Here is a 24,444-nt window from a genome sequence, read left to right as displayed (position 1 = left end):
ATACATCAAATCTGAAGTAGGTATATTGACACACGCATACACATACATACACATTCGCTCTATATATCATAACAATTTGAACCACAGTTTACACTTTACCCTCAATAATCTTCCGTACTTCAATCGCACAAGTAAAATATAGCACTGATCTGGAATACACCTCGTTAATAATAATATAAGGCTTCCGTAGTGTTTAAAGCGTAGTTAGCAACAAAATAGCTAAAGATTGCCAACGATCTTCGCGTCTGTACTATAAATCTCCCCATCACATAGGACCACCTAATTAATTACTCCGGCAGCTAAAATTGTTCACGGTGTTCTGACTACACATAAGTACTGGTATGTAGTATATTAATGGCTCATAAACTCCTAATGAGATTGTATCACAATTTTGTATTCACTCGTTGCTTCTATCCCTTAAGTAATTGTAAATATGAACTTTCTAGGTAATTGGATTAATTCAATAAGGTAAAAAGAGAACTTTCTGAACCATTTTATTTGTAAGGCAGCCACTATAGGTACTTCTTTGTAACATGCTATTGTTAAGTATAAAACTTCTTTAAAATGATTGTAACAAAATAATGCCCATAGTAAAAAAAAATTAAGTTTAGTAGAGTCACACCCCGGACACTCCATACAAAATTATCGTTTTGACAGTCACACTGTAGAGACTGCAAATGTGTGTGTTAACGCTTTATGGTTGGCACATTTTTGACTAGCGTAAAAAAAAATCGCGTTTTTCTGATGAAATACATCCGTAAACAGCACAATATCTAACCATTTTCTACGAAAAACGATAATCACAAATCCAAAATAATAAAATTACTTTAAGTCAATTTGATTAATGTTGTCAATCTTCGTTGCGTATCGTCCCTGTAGAAAAATATGGACCATTTTTAGACTGATCGTGCGGGGTGAGGTAAGTGTTTAATTTTGGCGGGAGGCGGAGAGTGTCAGTTCTGTAGCGTTTAGCTACTATTATGTATTCTGTGGTAGAGTAGATATTTAAGAATTGCAAATATGTCTCAAATTGTAAATAATAAATCTTTAAAATATATTAAAAAAACATAGGGTAGTGTACAAAAATATAAAAAAACGTTGTGTTTTAAGTATTAATAATTTTGAAGGTAAAACGTACACGTGTGTACTTAAATGTTTGTGAGAAAAACATGTAGAGTAAGCATGTAGATTGTAGAGTCATAATTTATTTTTAAATCATATTTTTGTACATAGCAGAAAAATTCCTATGTGACATTTGATAGGAATTTTTATGTAAAGCGATCAAGCTATGATGAATCATTTCGTAAAAATGAATCATACAACATTATTTTAAGAATTTTCTATACTATTTAAGATAACAATAATATATTTTTAAACATGATGTAGGTATCTTTTTAGTTTTTACTTTGTCATTAATTATAATAAATTAAATAAACAACAAATCTATCTAAAGCTTATATCTACCTATCCCAATTATCTAATCTCCTTATTAGCATAAAACTATTTAATTTTTAATTTATTCAATTTATTGAAATAATCTTCAATATTCTTAAATTATTTTATATACGCTATATGTACTACAAAACCGGTGGTTTCATTGAAACAATACATCATACTCATAAATTATTAAGGGCACTATGAATAGTAGAAACGCTCAACAGTTATACAGCTAATAAAAAACGCGTCAATAATAGCACCCTGTATAAGTACAAAGCCTTAATTGAAGATTTCACCTCGCTGCCGTGACGAGTCGTCATTGGAATTGTTTTTTAATTTGTCTTCGGCTGCCTTTAACCCATCAATCAAGCGTGTAGCTGCCGTTTTCATTGCAAGCGCACCCATTCTCCTTCAATACGGTTTTAAGATTTCGTATGAACGACAGCTAACTAAGCTATTTAATGAATATTAATTTTATGCATTCAATAGAGTATAGACAGATATACTTCAGCTTATAGACTGTGTTTACTATTTCTAACCTTTAATTTTATATTTTAGATCCGTCCAAGTATAAACAATGAACGCAGGTAATTACTCATCGTATGTTATTTGCATTTATTAATATACCTACTGCATATTTAAAATTTAATCACCGTTTCAGAATTTGAATACAAATATTGAACCATCCTCGCTGTGTACCTATACCTACTCGTTAAAACAATGAAAGTGAATAGGTACAAATAATACGGAAAAGTTGAAAATCCCTTCAATACTAGGTATATTTAAAGACTGTGTTCAGTCATGTTTTTCCCATGATTGATTTGCAACTCGGTGACTGGTATCACTGGTACGAAAATATGTCGACAACAAATTTTGCACATAAAACAATGACATATTATTCACTGTCTTCTTCTTCTAAGTCGGTCTTTATAACTAAGTATGTAAAGATGAGTATGAATGTTATAATGATACTCTCATTTAAAGTTCTTCAGTAAGATATGATTTGAGCATTATATAAATTGGTGCTATTTTAGAATAATTAAGATTAATTACAATAAAAATATCAGGTACAGGCGTCCGTCTTCGTCCGCAGTCACATCAAGACTGACATAAAGTCGACTATGATTTATGCCTTTTCATCTAATTAAGCCTGGGCGCATCTCATTCTATGTAAATTTGAACAGCCTACTGAATGAGTGATGACATGTTATATGAAGTTATATAATCAAGAAGTTAGTTTAAATTTCTATAAAATAATTTTCATTTTTAAACTGAACGATTCCTATGAAAAAAGTTCGGACGTATTCTCCTAATTTTGAAGCTATTTTCTATTAAATATACGACACGTTTCCTGTAAACTTAACTCGTGAAAACCCTGTACCATGAGACTCATGAAACGTTACAAGTTGTCGAAATTGTTCTGAGATTCGAACATTTTGCTGGCAACGACGCGCACTCTTCGAGACGATAATGCTCCGTGGTACAGGGTCCGAGGACGAGTAATGTTATGAGCAAGCCATTATTGTCTCGGCCCATACCGTAAAACATTACGCAGTTGTATAAACTCAATGGATATATTATGAGCTGCCAAATTTTTCTTTGATTATTTACTTACAATGTTTCAAAAAAAATTATTAAAAGTTGCATAATTTTTACTGTATTTGTTCCCAATTTATATAACAGTATTTAGTTCAACTCAACATCTGGTATCACAATTTTTATTAAAGTTACTGTGCTCATGTTCTCTATCACATACCATTTTGTGCTTTATAAATCACTTAACATTATCTTCTTCCTGAAACATTTAATTTAAAAGCTGTCCCAATGAATTAATTAAAGACTGAGAGGAACAACAAAGTGTTGCAATAAATTAACGATCAACGGACATATGTTAGCTGTCAAAATATTTCCCTTTTATTTTCTCTGAAAACACATTAGCAGCTCCTTATAGTTACAAAATGTTTAAGAAACCAATAGTAGGGGTTTCTGTTATATGTTCGCAAGTTCTTATGGATATAAAATAGTTATCAATAAGATCGTATTCAGTAACAGATAAAACACATTTAGTAAACTTTGATGGAAATAAAAATATTATTTTGGCGAACTTTAGGTACTTACTTTGGCAAGTATTTAAATGACAATTAAGCATAAATCGTTGCTCTCTTTAGAAGTCATACTTTTATACTTATTATTGACTTTTGCAGTAGGTATGGATAAAAAAATACTTCATAGATTCATCAAAAATTGAAACTCTACAATTCTACATACGTTTTCGGCTCAATTTATTCCTTAATAAAGTGTCCAATAAAATTTTTACATCCATAATATATAAGCGGGAATTGTCACGTCTGTCCAGCTTGACAGGCACGAAATCGCCAAATACAAAGCGAGCGTCAACATAAACTAACATCCGGCGAACGCTGATGTATTGCGGCCGCAGAACTATGGAAACAAATCTCTCTCCGTGATAATTTACGAGCGCAATATGGCTGCAAGCAAAACAGACAAACAGAACAAAAACAGAAGCGCGACCCGCGATAAAGGATGTCGCCACACGCTCGCTTTAAAGATAGACTAGCAAGGATTAGAAAACAAATAAACGAACACCTTCCGCCAATCAGCGCGCGCCGCGTAATTATAGGTTAGCGATAATGATGCCTGAGCGGTAGTTGTTATTGTAATATGCGGTAATTTCATTTTTAATACCGCTTATTAAATTATAATCAACTTATAATTATTGACGTTGTACAAACTTCTTTTTGTTAAAGGTAATTTAGTTTATCGCGTTTGTTAACATGGAATTGATACCTACATACCTACTTCAGTAGCTGTATAATACCTATATTAAACATTAAATATGCATTTTAAAATACATTTTTGAGTTTTCTTAAAAGTTAGTAAATATACAAGTTGTGACCCTACAAATTTAGCAACGTTCAACTTTTAAGTTACTTTTGCACGATACCAACAAGGAGTTAAATTGATAGGAATTCAACAATCGGCCCGAGCAATTATCACGACATTTAGTTGAATTTCATTTCAATAGTGACTCATAAGGAAACAAATTAAATGGCCACTGTCCGCGCTAGGGTTGGCAGCCCGATAAAATGCTTCGAATTGTCTCCTGCCTATCTTCATTCCTGGCTCGATTATTTAAAAAACGCCCGTTGTGTTAGTGTTTTGTCCTTGTCGCTCGTGATTTAGTCAATATCAGCCGTCTTTGTCGCTGGGTAGCGGCTGCGTCCGCGTCGCCGATAGCAGCGGAATGCGCCGCGGCCGGCTGACTTCAGTCGAGCGGTACTCATAGACAATTTAAATTGGAGAAATTGGTAACCGGGTACTTCGAAGAACTGGTACTAACGGACAAATGTGGACGTATGTAGATAACACATTCGCTCGATAATATATTAAGCTCTGGCACTGTCAATATACATTAATATTTATTGGGCTAATGCATAAAATATGTGAACCGTTCGGTTATATTAGGGCAAGTGTACAAGGCAATTCATTACTTTTGTACTGACTAGATTAATAAATGGATACAAAACACTTTATTATACAATTTCATGAGGGTAATAATTTTTGATCCACCATCATCGCATGAACCGGTTAAAACTACACCTTACTCGATAAACAATAAACTTTTAACGCTTAGCATTATTTTTCTACATTAGTTCATAGATAGCTACGCAGCTAATATTAAAACTAATTGAAAAAGGTTAAATTCAAAAAAGGCACCTTAAACTAAAACGCTTACTTCCCGAGGAAATTTTCAAGTAGTCTTGAGCGCTGTATTAAGGGTAGCATAATAAGGCTTTTTGGATTAGGTGTAGCGCTCTTGAGTGAGAATAAACCCGGGGGAAATCCTGGCGCGCAGCTTTCCCTCTAATTTATTACTCCTTCAACGGCCAGCGGCCTTTGTATTGGATGCCGGGAACGTGCAGCATATTTTTAGATGGATTAACATGTAACACATTGTAATTAGTGAATTAGGATACTTTTATTGAGATTTAAGACACGTCGTTTACACGTGTGTTTTGGTTAAATATACTTTCATGCTGCGTAGATATGGTATGGAAATTATTTCTTGGCAATGATAGTTGTAATTCTAAGCCAGCGATGGTAAAATTATGAATCAATCCATACAACTTTAATACACATAAATTGTCGAGAAGCCATTCATGTACCTAGTACATTTTTAAATAGCATTGGTGGATTACATGGAAAAATTACGACATTAAAACTTTTCACAATACTCGTATACCTACTGATATGCGTATTTTGTACTGCATTAAAAAGAAAAGCAATATTCAACTAAGAAGTCACGTAGATTAAGTAAAGCCGTTAATAACTAAATTGCTCTGAAATGTTAACTTTATTTATCGTAAAGTATATTATGTAGCGCTTTATGAAGATAAATTAAGATCAAGGTTACTGGACCAGTGAGATTCTTCAGCCATAAATTAACTTTACATAAACAATCAACGGATCTTCTGAAAGCACCTAAACCGAGAACGGGAGATAAAACAAGTTATTTGGAGTGAAGCCATCGAAAACAAAGACACGTGATGTATTTGTGACTAAGAAATGAATCGATTTAATGACTCTCTTATCTAATTGGATTTATTTGGTCCGTGTATTGAGACAGACGTTCGTCAATTTCAATTTGTAGCGACTTGAAACGAGTGCTTAATACAAGCCGTTGCTAAGCCCTTATAGAATGTAGATCAATTTATAGATTGGCATTAAAAGGTTACTTAAACAATGTGCGATTATCATTTATCCATTTACATATAAACGATTATAAACTGATTAATGGTGAAAACAACACAGCTCGTAAATAATATCAAAATGTATAACGGCGGTAAATGATGACTGCAATGTTACTTTCTTAAAAGTACGTAATTAAATCCCGTGGCATAACATATTATTAATATCAAAAACTTCTATTTAAATAGAAGTCGTTCTCAAAATACATATTATTACGTACATTTCTTTTGTCAAATCGCAAAGCTCCAAGCTTATCTAATGTATTTTAAAAAACTTCGCTGTAATACGCGATATATTTTTACCGGATGCGGTATACCAATACCGCCACAGTGCATCTAATAGTCGGTAGTGAATTAGTGCGCACACGTTTGTAGTGGAGACACTTCATTATGGGGGCAGGACATAAATCAGGACTTCTAATATTAAACATGCCTTGGTGAGGCAAATTGCGAGCCTGTCTGCGACCAGTTACCGTGGCCAAAACGATGAACTGTTGATATATTTGCGATCGCTAAAAATGTTATATTTGCGAAATTAAGTGTACATTTTATTATGTTGTAAAAGTGTCAAGTGTAATATCGTGTAATATCTGATATTATAATTCTAATAGTTGATGTTTTTCGAGTAGGATTGTAAAGTTTGTCATGTTTTATAATATTGGTATAAATCGTTGTATTTTTTTTCGTTTCGTTATTCTTTTATCGCCCCTTCCATATAATTAAATTTGGAGCCATCATTTAAATGAGATAATAAATAAATGTTTTATGTATTAATTTTTTTAACATCGTCAGATAAATTCGCGAACCCCTCTGCGTTTCTTACTAATGTGATTTTAATGTACCCACTTGAAATGTCTTCACTTATATTTGTATAATCTATGGAAGGTGCTGTAATTTTGTATTTTAGCTAAGCGTCTCATTACTAAGGGCCTAATTAAAATAAATACCTGATGATAATGATTACAGCGTTGAGATCAGATATCAGGTAATGTATAGTATTTTATTCATTTCTCAGAAGTTTAATTACGCCTCTGACAAAAATTATATACCTGCTATAAGTGTGTGAACTGTGAAGTCTCTACTAAATTAATTAAAACTGATAAGTTTGGGTAAACAATGTTCATAAGGTGATAAATTTCCCATAAATATATATAAGAAGTGGGTAATAGCAAAGAGGAGCAATTTATTTTATTTTATCTTTTTTTGACACTATCGTTGTTTCGTTCAGAAGGGGACTGGGGTGTATTGAGACTCTCCTCCCCTTTTTGACTTGCGGAATATTATGGAGATTAAAAGACAACGTTTTGCTGAAACCGTGAAAATGTGGATTTGATATTATGATATATGAATTACTGAACACAAAGAAAAGATGTTTATATAAGACTCAGATTTAATGTTTATTGAAGTTATATAGAGTAATTTAATATTGCGCATTAATAATACTAAAAGATACAATAATACACTATAAAACATAAAACTATTGTCTTTGTTGGTTTGTTTGATTGCATTCAATAATTCCAAGCTTATTACGACACCAACATCTTCAAACACACGTGTTTCAAATATAGGTATAACGAAAATCCTTTTGTCGTAGAACATCTTAGCTTAGTACATCAACTTATTCCACTTAATCGGACGGTTGAACGTGTTTCAAATGGATCGGAAAATGTTAGGATGTATGAAATTATTTTTGTCGCGTCGCCTCCCGTGGCGTACACTTTTATTTGCCAGTGAATCAACGCCCTGCTGATAAATTGCTGTATTCCCGTCGTATGTGCTCTATTAAACATTTCTGTAAGTGAATTCTTGTTTTTTCTTTTAATTGCTTTGTGTAATTAGGAGCGTAGGTCAGTTGAGGGATGTTAAATCTATTGAACAGTCTTTGAGAGTTTTGGTTTGTATAGATGTAACAGTAATATGATCATTGTTCAGTAAGATGCTACAAAGTGAAGATATTTCATACGATATTTAGATGAACTTAGATACTTATATAGAAATTTATATTCATTAGTAGGTATACCTAGAGAAAATGATTAAAAACATATTTTCACAATATTAGTCAACCTCTTAAAACTTTCAAAAACAAATGTAAATTATAGTCTTCATTCCTGTCTGATTTCGTTACCGAAAGTTTGTGTAAGGTCGCTTAGTCGCGAGTACTTACACATTAAAACTTTCTCGAGGTAAGTGAGAAGTTCGGTGTGGCGGACATGGTAAATGCATTACGCAATTAGTCAATTAACTGCTGCTAAGAAAAAGTTAAGAAAAAAGCTATTATCGAGTTTTGGTAAAAATGTAGAGCGCTAGAAAATTTTTGGTGGACAGGGTTTTACTATTTACTACGCCTATATACATACATATTAAACGAAGGTATCTACAAATTTTACAGTTACGTTAAATATAATCATCGTCATCATCGATATAGATAAAAGAAAAACAAAAGAATTTCCAGAAAAACACAGATTATAGAGTTTAATTGTTAATGTAAGTTTATTAGATATCTATGCATTCAAGAAAGATTGAATGAAATAAAATTTTGAATCAAAGCAATATGATATCTATTTTTTAATATTAATACAATATAATATAATATGCCCACAATTTCAGTATGTCCGTAACGTTATTTCGCGACACCATTGAAATATTCGCGTATTGATCCAAATTATACCGCACATAACTCAAGCGGTAACTTAAAACAGTGTCTAACATAACACATGGTGCAGACACATAGTTGTAGAAAGCAATAATTTATCCCTCATCCCGACTATTCCCTTGGCACCATACATCTATCTATGTATTCGACGCACACGCATATATACATACTGGATACATTTTACCATAGAACAGCGTAGGACCATGGACGAATATAATTATTTATTGGGTCCATGGTAGGACGTAGTTCTTGAACTTTCGATTACAATCTAAAATGTTATCTGTGACGGACCTTTGTTAGTTAATTAGATTTAATTGTAAATTTTATTTATTTAAGTGAGGATTTATTTTACTTGTGTAAATAATAAACAAGTAGGTAATAAAATAAGATTATTTGGAATTAATTTTGAGACTTGAGCTTTAAGATACTCATTACTCAAGTTTAGTTAGCTATGAGTATGACGGACAGTTATTAACATCTTAAATTAAAATTGTAGCAATTAAATTATTCTGGGAATTCCTAGCTCATATTATCGAAATTGAAAACTATCCAATTGTATCCTATGTAAATATACATTTTTGACATACAACAAACACATGTAATTCAATATCATATTTAACGAAAACGAACATACAAAGTTTTCTAAACCATTTCCGTACCAAGAAATTCTTCATAAACTTCTCCCCATAAAATATATTCTCGGAAAGTACAACGGTAACCATCCATAGATACCATGAGATCTATGTAACTGATTCCATTTATGCCCTTCCAGTTCTAGATATCCCCATAACTCTACCAAATATGAAAGTTACTCGCGAACAGCACACGCGTTGCACAATATATCACGTTTTGATTCGGCCGCGCCATAAACAATACAATATATCAATATGAACACACGGTGGCGAAAGGGCGTAACGTAGTATAGCTACATATAAATGAAGGCAAGCTTTATAAAGTTGTTGTATGTTTATTATTTTATTTCGATGTTCGCAGAGCGTATAAGATGGTTATTAAAGATAGCGATCGATCGGACAGTTTAATGTATTGCTTCATGTATGAATAATAAATATTAGTTACATTCATGTAATTTAAAATGCCTTTTTGTTAATTGTATCAGTTACATTAAAATTAACTGAGAATTTCGGTTTTTTGTAATTTAAAGGTGGTTTAATTTTTTTATTATTTTTTAAATCGTTTATGTGAAAATTCGATATTAACGGTTTGTTAAAATTGTGTAGAAGTTGGTACTAGCCTTTATAAATGTAGGTATATACCTACCTAAATGTAAAAGTTTGTTTATAAATTTTAACAATCTAGATATTATTAAATAAATTAGTGGAACATGTAGTTAAAACAGCACGTTCTAGTTACGACACAGGAATAGCATCTACGTATTTATCCTTCTAGTTCCTTTATATCTTTGTAGCATTATAACGAATACGTAATTCATAATTAATGCTTCGTATTGTCATTTTGATGGAAGCATTCAACGTTGATGTGTCGAAACCGGTTGTTTATTAATTAATTCCTTTATCACAAATAGAATAAGAGCACTGAAGTGCACATTGTAATGTATTTTCCATTTTACAATGTAACCTCGCTATATTATTATTCGCATGCACTTTTTATCGTAATTTGTCTTTTTTTTTGTGAGATATTGAATCTTGTTGAGTTAGATCGTGTCGATATACGATACTTTACATGTAGGTAATTAATAGTTAATAATTTTTTAATTTACGTATAAAACGTAAAAAGAGTGCAGTTCAATTTCTATCTTTAGCTACTGCATCATTTGACCTTTTGTTTTCTATTCTTGTAAAAACTGTAGAAAAAGTAATAAAAGTCATAAGATTAATAGAGTATAGTGCAATAGACACATACAGATACAATGTACGTGCCGCGGACCCGCCTCACTTCACTCTACACGGCTTTGTTCTAAACTTTGATTAATTCAACGCTTGTACCGTGTTTTCTGTTGATTAGTTCCTTGTTGCTTACATCGCTATCCGTTTTAAAGTTTTCGAGATGTGCATCGGTTTAATAAATATTAAATACTTAGTGGTATACGAGCGAAATTCTCTTTTATATAGAGGTATGTTTTTGGTAGGTAGGTACCTACTAATCACTAGAAAATATTAATTGCTGTCTTATGTAAAACTTTTCAGAAATATACCAAGATATATCTAAACAAGATCTTGTTCAGTGATGATATTCATTATTCAATTAACATTGACATATTATTATAATGGATATACCTAGATCCCGCATAACTTAGGTATGTCGTGGCCATGAAATGGCCAATTTAGTTTGGCCAGATCGTTAAATCGTCAACGTTTCACGATTTGGTCATCCACATTTTGCCAGATCGTCGATTTGGCCAAAAGTGGATGGCCATTTCACGAAATGCGACCATTTTTGTTTCCTTTTTAAAACGCGATTCGCTTCTGGCACTCGCCGGCCGCTGCCGCGGCACGCTCGCTTTGCTCGTTCGGCTCGTGCGTTGTTTATTAAAGTCTAACCTAACCTAACCTATATTTTATACGATCTGGCCAAATGTCGATGACCAAATCGTAAAACGTTGATGATTTAACGATCTGATCAAATTATGTTGGCCATTTCATGAAATGAGCAAATCTACGATATGGCCACGACAGGTATACACATTACATATAGAAACTACTTAGATACTACATACCTACAAAGAAAAATATAGAAATTACTTTATTAACTAATGAGCATCACAATTCACAAGTACAAACAAAAGTTAAAGAAGCTTCACATTTCACATAAATTACCCATTAAACGAATTTGAAAACTAAATAAAGACATTTATATTTAACAAATAGGTATACTTTAACAAACGATACATCCAGAATAAATAACTAAAACATTAGTTCATTGAAAATGTTTTTATCATTTGATTGAAAGGGAAACGAGCAGATGGTAAACAACAAACATACATTAGTATTCATATTATACCTAGTGTATTCTAGATGTAAACGTCCAATTTATATATCGCTAGCTTTTACCCGTGGCTTCACTTCAGTGGTTCTGTCGGATGTGCCTCCTTTATTTATATCGAAACGTAAATGTTTTCGGCATAAACAGAAGTTTGAATCAACATACAATTCTATGCTCACATACTTATTTTATCATTAGGTACCTATTTTATCGTTTTAAAGTAACTTGATCTATTGCAATAAGTTTAAATAAGGATTTTAGCAAATGAAGATAATAATAATATAAAAATTAGACTTGTTTGATGAATTATTTATAATTTCAATTCATGCATAAATTTATTTTGTTTCTGTTTACAGTTTACTGTTATGTTGTGTTCATTGATACATTGAATATAATCAGATCACTCTAACAATAGAGTATAATCAAGAAGATACATCTGTATTGTAGGTATAACCAAAGAATCAGCAAGCCTACAATCTTGCAAAATCTCGCAAAAGTCAACTATCCGTCGCAAATACGAACCACCCAGCCCTCAAACCTGCTGAATTGATATTCTTATCTCACGAATTACATTAATTAGAGCCTTGTCGGTAATTAATATTAATTTAAATCACCTTTACTTCGCAACACTGACTGCGTATCACAGTTAATAAATTTCCCCGCGCATCGACTGCCCACTACCTATGGACGTCTGATAAAGACTGAAGAAACAGTTTTTACAATGTCTGCAAGCAAATCTCAACCTTATTTCCTGCAATATCGACTGCTATTAAAGGCATACACCGGTTGGTAATCGCATGCAATGACTGTGAATATAAGTAAATTAAAACGAAAATTATAGTGATGTTACGCAGTGTTGCGTTAGTCGGAAATAAATAAATTCTGTATTATGTTTTTTTGTTAAGAGGCATCGTCCTAGTTGGCACGTGCCCAACCGAATTATTAACTGGTAACACCATCCTTTTTTGTGTGTAATTGATATGTAATCCTTCTGCTAAATATACGATTTGGGGTTAAATGAGATTAATAAGAAAAAAATTCAGTTCGTAGGTACTATGTTTTTATGACATTTCGTCAGATAGATGCGTAAGTTAATGAACATCATGAATATTCATAAAAAAGAACCGAAAAGGTTTGTGGATTTGTTAAAGTAGGTACCTACATAATAACTACATTTAGTACGTATACTACCTATTACTATTTAATGAATATAATGGTGTAGGAAAAAAAAGAAACGCTTATAATTTATTCTACACGAGCTCTAAATTTAAATAATATATTCAGTTAGATAATTATAAGATTCACAAGCAACGGATTTTTTCGTGCAGAAAACTGTTTCGGTCCTTTCGTCAGTCGTGTATAATAAAATGCATTTGAACGATTACTTGCCAGTTAGGACAGTATAAATATATATAACACCATCAATACGTTTCATAATTCTTTATAATGAAGTAGCTAGCTACTGTAACTTCAAATCGAAAACAATTAAATTGATAGTCTTTGATATTATCTTAAAAATATGAATTGCATGTGCCTGCTAAACGTTTGAACTGTAGGTATTATTTAATTGACTTCATGAAATAAGGGACAACAACATACAATAATAAAGTTATGTGAACAAAAAAAGTATCATTTACTCTTTTTTATTATTGTGTAATTCATACCTGTAGCTTCTCTTGTGTATTCTCTTGTTAATTATTTTTTATAATTTATTTTTATTCTCAAATTACATACAATTATTTTCAATATTTTATTAGTTCTCTTCATCGTATGTCCCGTTATTCCGCTTTATACTTTACGTATGTGAATTTTTTAAATGGTAACAGTTTTTTTGTTACGTTATAATGAAAATAGGTACCCAGTAATCGTTTCTCGATTAGTTTAGAACATAAGCCCTTTTATCGTTCATAAACTACATATAGGTACAACAAAACTTTAATAAATTAGTCATGGTTCGACCGCAGATAATTTCGAAATAGAAAGGGTTTAATTTATTATTCTCTTGCAGACGTATTAAAATAGGACTCGTTTCATGAAAATTAAATACGGGGTCCATTACACCCCTTTGTCTATGACCACATGTGCCCGGGATATGCAAATGATGTATCGGATTTCTATATACCTTTTTGATTAAAGCGAAGCTTGTACACGCTTATCTGGATGTATCTATTATTTTTGTTGTAATCACGTTATTGAAATGCTTTATGTATGTTGAAATGGTAAATAACATTTGGAAAACATAGTTCGAACGAAAATAGCATTCTGTGAATTATATTTAGGTACCTACTACCTATAAGAATAATCGTGTAAACTAATCTTTGAACTTTATTTCTGTATAATATTTCGCTCCAATTTTTTAAAGCGAAACCTATATTTCTCCCATGTGTCAGCGCACCAAAAACAGAGTCTAAGAAACACACAAAACCAAATCCGGACCACTTAAGATTCCAAAGATTACATGAATATAACATTAACAAATGCCTGTCTAATCCAACATTCTCGCAGGCCACTATTTTAAAATCTTTGTTTTACTTTTATTGTAGCGTTGATTCAATTTTATAATGCCGTTTATAAATGGCGGGACATATTTATGCGGAGTATAACTCATTCTGTCGGCTGGACACGTTTTAGTTGAACCGAAATTGCATGATAATTTTGATTAGAATCCGCCCGAGTGATGAGCGATGCAAAAACACGATGATGTGTGCTTGTGTGGTTTAAATTTAATAGGTGTTAGATTTCACGATTGATTATTATCTCTTTGTACTGTGTTGTCAGCAGATTAATTTAAATAGGTATGCAATATTTAAGCTTCCGATGTATTATAATTACCTACGTCTGGCTTTTAAACAATCCAATGCTTTTTAACAGAACAATCCTTGGAAAAACAAGACTTTGAAACTGACAGATTCAAACTTTTATTCGCAAATAAAGATGTTCCATACCTACTCCAGTCTCTATTTTTACAACATTACTATTAAGGTAAAACGTATAAAATCTAAGTTGGTGACCTGAAAGTAGGTAAATTGATCGACAATCGCACCGGTATCTTCAGAACTACTAAATTGAGGAAACCACTTATCAACCTCGTTGACAAATCTTTGATGGAATCGCACTGCGGGGCGATAACCTAGTAAAATAGATCTGCTTATAAAGATAAGTAATGTTTACAAATAACCTACATTTTGTCCGAAACCTAGATTCCTACTTAGTGCATAATAATATAATCCTTGATTTTATATAATCATAGCCAAGACGAAGAATCATTTAAGACGCAAACACGTATCTACGATACGTATCGTGAACGAAGACAATTATAAATGTTTATATAGAAATTATCTATTAAGCACATAAACTTACGAGCAAAAACAAAAATTCACGAAACGAAAATGTTATAAATTATTTGAACAATGGCTTTAGGTACTATAAAAACAATACCAGACTGTGAAGGCAACTAAATAAAATATTAGGCGACAATCTTTTATGAATGTTAATTATCAACCCTATAACAGGCGTTGCAATTACGTCACAATAAAACTGTATCAAACCACAGAAGGGTTTATTATATTCACTACATAAGCCGAAATAGACAATCAAAATACTTTTATTCACTACACAGATCGTCTTAACCCCTCAACCCTTTCTATTCGGCTCATAAAATTGGCGAATCGTACAAAAATACGAACATAACGCCATTTGCATAATGTTTTAGGCTTTGTTTTTTCATAGAGGATCGAATTTCAAATGTCACCGCAAAGCAAGGGTGCGAAAACATCCATTATGGGGTGCAGGCCGTATTAAAAATCGTTTCGCGTCCTTTGCATTCTTAAGGTTATGAGTTTTGTGGTAGACCTAAATGTGAAGGATATATTTTATTGAAATAATCCGGCTTAATTGTATGCAGATGCATAATTTTCTAATGGTCTTATTTCTCTTTTTGTAGAGTTATAAATCTTAAAATGAGAAAAATCAACTTAAAATTAAAGTTTTTAAGAAATTATAAAACGTATGATAAAAAATTGTTAGGTAACTTTTTACCAAATTTAATCTTACCTTTACCTACCAAACTTTTGTTAAAATTTTCAATATTTCGCCGTAAAACAATACCGCATCATAATCCTTAAAACCCGCTTGGAATAAAAATACAAAAGTTGATATAAAATCGAAAGTAAATCGCATTGGAACTGGGAAAGTCCACTAGCTGGAGAATTTAATAGGTCGTATCTGTACGTGGAAAGTATACGCAATGACGTGGCCTCTACTAACGGTTCTGTCCACTGATTTTGTAGATAAGCTCATCGTCCACGTCTCTGTCGAGATTTGTAATCCGACAGAATGTTATTTAGATGTACTATTCTTGGTGGAAAAGGCACTTTCGTGTATGCATATAGAAAAGACGTAGTAAGAAGTTCTTTGTAAGCTGTAATGCGGTACAAATAATTATTTGGTGTGTTTTAGGACCATCTCGTTTGCCTGATTGAACCTATATTATGGTCAGTTAAAATACAGTCTGTGTTATATTCAAAAGGTAAATTGTACGAAGTATTTACAGTAACAAAATAACAATAAATATTTAGCACACGAAATGCATTTTGTTAATTCGAGTATTTTATAAACTGCGAATTGCAATGTTTTCGAAAAGTTGTCACTTGGGAATTAAGATTTATTTGCGTCATCTGCATCTTCGATATTGTTTATGTCTTTCGAACCCCAATCGGATGTCTATTTGGGGTGAATAACAATTATAAGAATCGTCCTAAGTATTTTAAGTTATGCACAATTTGTTATTGCGTAAGCGAAAGTAAAGAAAAACCTATGTACATAATATATTATGTTTAAGGAATGATATTATGTAACCTTTATATTGATTTAAGAGTAATTCAAGTGTAAAAATGAAATAAAATCTCTATCCCATGTAATAAAAACAAGCAGATTTCATACAAAATATAGAACTTACAAAAGTAAATGGTGAAATATTGATTGAAAGTTTATGAATATAAAATATGTTTATTTTAATTACGCGATAGCGTTTAATAGGAATGACAATTTATAGCTATTAGAATATGGTAATGGTGGTGCCTGCTGCAGAGAAAGGGCCTTGAGTGTTTTTAATTTGGCGGAAAATTAATGAAGATTCCTTTATTTTATTTCGTGGATTGTAATATTTAAGACGAACTCTGTTTTCTGTACAACGTTTTATCCTTTTATTAAATTTAATTCGTGTTCGTTTTGTACGTGAATATAAATCAAATGTTTGTTTTGAATACCTACGGCTGAACCGTGTGATTTACAACTTAGCTTTAGGCTTTCGATTCACACTAACGCGACGCGCAACATTTATCAACACATAACGTGGCACCCCATAATGGGATATTTTTACATAGGTCCCCTTGGAAAACCAATAAGAACAATAATAAATAACTCTTATCATATTTCGAGTATGCTCCTGGTCGCATCGCGAGAGATCCGAACCAATATATCACCAGGAATTTACGAGGCAAGATACGACAAGAAAATTGCAAGAATGGTGGCGCAATCTATCTTAGTTGGGTCGGCTAAGGGAGGCTGCTGGGGTAGCGCCGGAGCGGCGCGGGCGGGGGCCGCAGGGGAAACTTCGAGAGGTTATTAGTCCAAGCATCTGTTGTTGAGCGGGGGCGTGATGAAACTGCTCGGGTACAAGCTAACAAATCTAATTGCTCAGTAGGCGCTCGTGTATAGTGGAGGCTGACAAATGGCCCCTCATGTGGTAGCGCGGTACAAGGTAGCAATTTGTTAAACGCACAGGTCACACATGATAATTGATGATTTTTCTGTCTATTATTGAGATAGCTAAAGTTGTATTTAAGAGGATATGATGACGACGACCATGCATATAATTAAACTGCCAGTACTGCGTCATGCATATATATATATTATACCTACTGGTAGTAGAATCCTTTTGTTTCTGGAAATAATCATTATTTCCCCTTTTCGTCAGAGAGTGGTTGTTGGAACGCGAGCAAAATTCAAAACATCAAAGTTTAAAATCTATTGCCAACTTGAATTTTGGCTACATCCTCCTATGTTTCAAGGAATAGGTGTAGATTCTTTTATATCGGGCCCGCTTGATAACGAAATACGAAAAGTTTAGTTCTACCGTGTACCTACCTCATACAATCTTTTTATGCTTATCTTTCTGTGATTTATGACTCGTTCGGCGTCCAACAACGGGAAAGAAGGAAGGTATACAAAAGTAATTTATTTTTTAAGTTTGTTTTTCTTGTCTTCCCGTCCGTGCGTGTACTCGCCGGGCAAACATGTTTTTGAAGTTGGCATTTTTGAGTTGTCGTGTATGATTTATCTTTGACCCGAGTGTAGGCGGTGCTTAGCCCGATCGGTATTTGGGCAGTTGGCCTGCCAGACATATATCAGTATAAACACAGCGCTTATGTAACGTCACCTCTTTTGTTCGACTTAACGAAAAGGTGAATGAGATTTTTTAGAAATAAATTAACATTCAAATCTACTTAACTGCTAACAGTGATTTATGTGTTCGAGAGTAAGGATTGTCGTCTCTAGGAGCTGAGAGTTGTTGAATTTATTTCGAAAGTGATTGACTGGTTTGGAATAATAAATAGCACTAGGTATAAACTAGAAGTTGTAGTGGTTAAGAGCAGTTTAAATTAATTATTTATATACATTTTAAACTGCTCGTAAACATCCTATGGATGTTTGGATTTTGGTAAAATACGTATAAGTTACTATTGATACGTAGGTACGTGTGGAGATTGTTAACTGATAGTTCCAACTCATCACCTAAAAGGATGATTGCGTTTTACATTTAGCATAAGATTGGCAGTGCCATTAGTAATGGCAAATAATCACGATTGTTAAGAGGCGCTTTGATATATATTTTCACACGCTTCCTGATAACTATCTTGATATTCGTTCAATTAGGCGTCTTTACCAACCGGACGCGCCATTATTCATTATTCATTACACGACCCGAAGACATATCACCTGAATGATTTATTATTTTAACACATTACGTTTTCGGCTTAATTAAGATTATTTATTTTCGTCCCCAGGTATGCATCTACCAGATTCACGTGTTTATTTGGAGTGAAAGCCGGCGTAAGTAACTAGTTTTAATAAATATTTATGTGTCATACATTTATGATGTTATGACGACTGTGTACGAGATTGTCGTATAAATTTAATTACGCGGGAGCGGTAATTAAGCTTTTTTTATATTAACAGTTATTGCGGCGTGTAAATTGTAAGCAGGCATTACGTTAATTGGTTTACATCTGAATTTGCACAATATAAACGTCATGGCCAGTAATATAAACATACGTGTTATTTTGTGACAGTTAAAATGATCTACATTGTTTTAAATGCATGAGAAACTATTGACGATAAACATGAGTGTAAATATTGTCGCAGGTGTCAAATAAAACGTCAAATCAAGCATAGAAAAGCTCGGCCCGAGGCTGTGTCCAGCAAAAGAGCATTGCATTATGAAGATTGCACATCTAGCCGAGCCAAGTAGCGGACTAACGTTCGTTGCCAAAAATCACACGATAAATAATAGAGGGGCAAGCTGCATGCATTATAGCTGCACCTTATCTTAGTGAATTTGAAGCCAAAAATCGTCCATTAAATATGCATTAAAATTACCTGTCTCGAATGAAAAATAAGCGAAATTTACGACCATTTAAACCGCTTGTTGGTTACGTGACAAATTGCGGCATGTTATATCGAATAAATGTATATTAAGGTAGCATTGAAGGTATCTCAGTGCATAATAAGTGTAGGAACAAAGATCTGCGAAGCCCTACGCTCAGATTTCAATTTAAACAGTTGAAGGTGGTAAAAACGTAAACGAGTAACATTTATCAGCGTTAATGCGTAGAAGATCATATCTCACGGTAATTTATGCGGTTACGCATACGAATTTCTTAATTAAATACAATTTTCAAACATTTATTACGTATCGAAAAATCATCACCTATAACTTATATTTAATTAACAGCATTCCAATAACACTTTAAATGAACGGTTATAAAAATGAATTCCCTCAAGCGCGATAGTATCAATTTCAATTATAATAGGAAACGTGGATTTATATATTCTAAGCAGGCGTTGGTCACAGCCTCCTCAATTAGATGCGTCGCGGATAATATTGTATAACTGGATTTTCTATCAAGTGACCAGCTTGTTTATTGCATTACATAATTCGGGTATTTCCATTTGGATCTAGTGTAAGTTTTGCGTTTGTTGTAATGTTTATGTAAGACCTTTTGCTATTCGAACCAAATACATTATCATAACTATATAGTTTTACATACCTACGCGTGTGTGATATCAATTTTAATTGAGGCTGGGAAAAAAGTAATTGTGTAAATTGGTAGTGTAAAAAACGATATGAATTTTATTTTAAGTAATTATATTTGTTCTAGCAAGTTGAAATATTTACACATAATATTATCCCATATCGGACACGTGTTCCGAAATTACTGCGATGAAGAGTTCATATTCGGAGATATTTCTTTAAGAATAATTAATTTGTAATTTTAATTAATATAATTTATACTTGTAATAAGACGACTTACTATTTCCCAATGAATTAAAAAGATCAGTACAACCGGGTTCTTGTAGACATGCTTTCTTTATGGAAAACTTAAAAGTTTAGTAGGTATTATGTTATATTTTAAACATGAAATAATAAACATAAATCCGCGTTTTCCCATGTCTGTAACCGGACATGCTCCTCAAAGTGCCAACGTATCAGCCCACTCATTGTCAACATCATTGTCCTTTGGTAACTGCCAAGATTCATACAACTGCGTGTCCCCTACTATTGTATTATATTATGTGAAGTTTTGTATACAAACAAATGTACGTGAGAATACTATAAAAAATACTAACCAGGAAATTATAAATGAAATAACCAACCATATTAATATCCTTCGTATTTTCTATCTGGATATTTAAATGAATTTCACGTCAATCTCAGTTACCTACCATGATTCAGGTATATAGGTACAAAACACACAAACTTACCTTAAATGCGGAGCTTCTATTCCTTCAATTTATTTACAAACCTACAAAATTTCCAAATCTATAATTCACGAATTGAATATTCCACTACCCAGCTATGCGGTAACTTCACTACTCGAAGTCACCTCGAACTTATCTCGAACTTATCTCGAACTCGTCTCGAACTCACCTCGAACACGACGAAATAGTACCTGAGCACGCGGCTTGGTGCCAACGTTCGTCGATTGTTATTCACCGGCCCTCTGTTGACATCGCGCGCTTACGACGAATACCCAATGTGGGGAATTTTTACAAACCACGCTTTTTGTATGGCCACTTATAGATTCTGATAAAATTAACGTGTCGGCGAAGGCTTTAAGTACGCCGCAATTGCTATTTTTGGAACTTATTTAAATAGGGCTTGAATAATTGTACGTGTATGAGTAGCATACGAAATTTTCTGTCGGATAAAATTTAACATCTAACTGTATTGTTAATGTTATTACAATAAAAAATTAACAGAAATTTATCAGTTACGATACAGAGTAAACGTGTATAAACACACTTGCTTTTCATATAACACATATTTTTAAATAGCAAGGACAAAGGGATAGGAAGTCAATAATACAATTAGCTTATATATTCTAGTATTCGGACCACAATAGAATACAGACAATGAGTCTCATAAACAATCCTACGGTGAGGCTAGGAGATACAATAAATATATATGCACATTTGAATCATTTGGCCATAATTCACAGCCTCATTAAGGCACAGTTAATTTAAAGCTAACGGAAATGGATCTCTTGAAGCATTCGCCTTAAATAATCTAAATTATTAGCTTGAATATTTTCCTTTTATCGTTTGTTTTGGCTACTGGCTATTTGATCTATGGAGAAATAAGATGTCCTTTATTCTGCTATTTATAACTAACTTAATTTATATTCCGCTATGTCAAGTGCTTGAAAAGTAGTAAAAATATAATAGATGATCACTCACTAATCACTTCTTTAATAATAATTGCATAAATTGCATTTAATTGATGTGGCAATTAGTCTCACTGTCATGTTTGACGTCAAATACAGACCTAATTCTTCTCCGAAACAATTATTGTGATAAGTTAGTATTTTATAATATAACAAAATATACTATTTTTAAAACCTTATAACTAATATTTATCATACATTTTACTATGCTTATGTAGAGGAGTACAAAAAATTCTTTTTTGAAAAATAATATATTAACAAATAACAGTCATTGTGTTTATCCGTCATTATTATTTCCGTTTATTTATCGACAGACGATGCAATCATTGTTTTGTTATTCAACAGTACAGTTAGCTGCGTATAATTTAATTCAATTGATAAAATGTATTCCGAACACAAAGTAATCTAGAAGGCAAGTCACAAGCCGTCCGACTTTAGTTTTCAAGTATTCCCGCCTTGTCTTAGCCCTTCGTATCTACACTAACATATGAATGAGAGCGCTATCGGGTCCAGGAACAACTGACAGATGTATTCGTTCCCATGTTAGAAAACATAAGTGGTGTGACTGTCACATGGCATGCACTTGAATAGATACGTCTTGATACAAAGCTATCCCAACGAGAGCCTCTCATGTGAGCGACATCATACCTAAGAATAAATACATCAAACCGTATCGACATTTTAAAATTACAATCGTGACTTTCCTCCGTAGATGTTGAAAGCTCACGGCGATGTTTTATTTAAAGTGAAGGCGCGAGATCCATAAATCATTTACTGTCTTTCACTTCGATTGTTCGATTATATTTTAAAGAATAAATCGTAACAGAATACGAGCCTAATTGCGCCGTTCCGTGCGGTGTCGTCAGTTGTAATAAAGAACGAGTTCATCGTATTTTCGTAGTAAAAACCGCGTATATTGTGTTGACTCGGTAAAAAAATTGTGGCAAGTTTATTATTTAAGAGAGATGTGAGAGAATTTCGCTCGCACTAATTATAATAAGTCAGAAACGGTACGCAATTAATCCCATTTGTTCTGCCGCTGTTATTAACATTGGAATTAGGAAAAACTGGTTCAGATACGAATAAGAAGTGGATTTAAGTGTCCAGTTTAAATCAGATTCAGCGAAGTGCAAAAGCTGACGCGAAGTCAATCACTTATTTACATACTTACCACTGACAAAACATTTCAAAATGGTAACAAGGAGATACCGTTTACTTCTGACAAATTTTAGTGACCAAGTGAATTGCTGACTTAAATTAATTTGTAATATTGAACAATGAATTACTATGACATACCAATATTGGATAATAGTTAATATTGTAAGCATTATGCAAACATGATAATATCTAGAAATCATTAGAACCAAATACCTAATAGAACGATTAATAGAAGCTTATGCCTAAACAGAACGCTATCCTTTACACCTCGTCAGTAAGAATGTGTGTTTAATATAATTGTTGAACGATAGGCGGCTATAATGTCTTCATCAATAACTGATAATTTATGTACAGCACGATCTGTACACGACGAAATTGCGGCCGCCGGCTCCCCTTTGTAATCAGTGCAGAATTATAAACCCATTGCAACACCGCAGGCTCCGATCCATAAGTTATTAAGAAAGTTATATCTCAATGATTTCAGCGAATGACGATGTGAACGTCGCATTATTTACATGTGAAGCCACGTTTGTGCGGTATAGGGATGAAATTGAAATGTCTTTATTTTTGTAGAGTTAGGTAATATATTATATATCTACCTATTTATTATTTTACCCATAACAATCTGAATATTAAAAAAATGCAAGCAATTAGTAACTATAATAATTAATACTAAATTATTGGTACTCAGTACTCACAAACCCAATAACAAACGTATTTAGATTCAAGAAAATTCAAGTCAAGAATATTCCCACCTGCTTCCAAGTTAAATACAAGACTCATTCTTGGATCTGAGCCTCTGCCAAGATTAAAAAAAGTTATTACAATCTAATAAATATCCACCGAATTATTATATAATAATCCTAAACACCTCATCGTGGAACATTAACGTCCTCGAAAGGGTTAATAAAACAATACATTAAACACGAGTGAGATTCTTCAACAGATGTATTCAGTACAGATATTTTTGTACGGGGTGGATTGATGTACATCATTAGCTTTAAGATCGAACGGTCTTGTTTACCAAAGATAAAGTCGGCCACTTGAAATTTTCGGTGGCTATTTTAAACGAGCTCTTTTATTAGTTTTAAAAAAGGCCGTTAAGATTAGAGCGTTCGAGGGTTAGCTTTTTGGTATTTGAAATATTAGGTGGGAGGAATGGCACTCCTACGCGCTATTAATAGCTTTTTTATGGACTCCTTTGTAAGTACATGACTTTTTGTTTTAGCGACTAAACGATATGGCTGTTAATTATTATCTTAAGTGCCATAAAACGATTATATAAATTATCACTTAATTTTAAGTATAACATGCGTTAAACGAGATTAAACAATTTAGTCATAAATTACGACACCTACCTAGGTACCTATTTACTTTTAAGATTTTGATTTTATAATCAATAGTTGGAGCTGCAATGTTATCAACTGCCATCACTTCATTGTCCTTTTTATTTAAAAGT

At 32.8% G+C, this 24,444-nt stretch overlaps 1 protein-coding gene across 4 annotated transcripts in view; it reads left to right on the top strand.

Annotated features, from left to right (window-relative positions):
- LOC123695111 (homeotic protein antennapedia-like) overlaps positions 1-24,444 on the top strand; it is a 150,450-nt gene that overhangs the window by 10,808 nt on the left and 115,198 nt on the right. The window contains exon 1 of one of the 4 annotated variants that reach the window (XM_045640840.1): positions 18,918-18,933. The exons of the other annotated variants lie outside the window; for them this stretch is intronic. The gene's annotated coding sequence lies outside the window, so the exon portion shown is untranslated. Of the gene's footprint in view, positions 1-18,917; positions 18,934-24,444 lie in introns of those variants that run through there. 4 annotated transcript variants of the gene reach the window in all.

This window comes from Colias croceus, chromosome 10 (assembly GCF_905220415.1).
Source record: "Colias croceus chromosome 10, ilColCroc2.1".
NCBI lineage: Eukaryota > Metazoa > Arthropoda > Insecta > Lepidoptera > Pieridae > Colias > Colias croceus.
The sequence above is the reverse complement of the archived record's forward strand: the minus strand, read 5'-3'. Positions and strand labels throughout refer to the sequence as shown.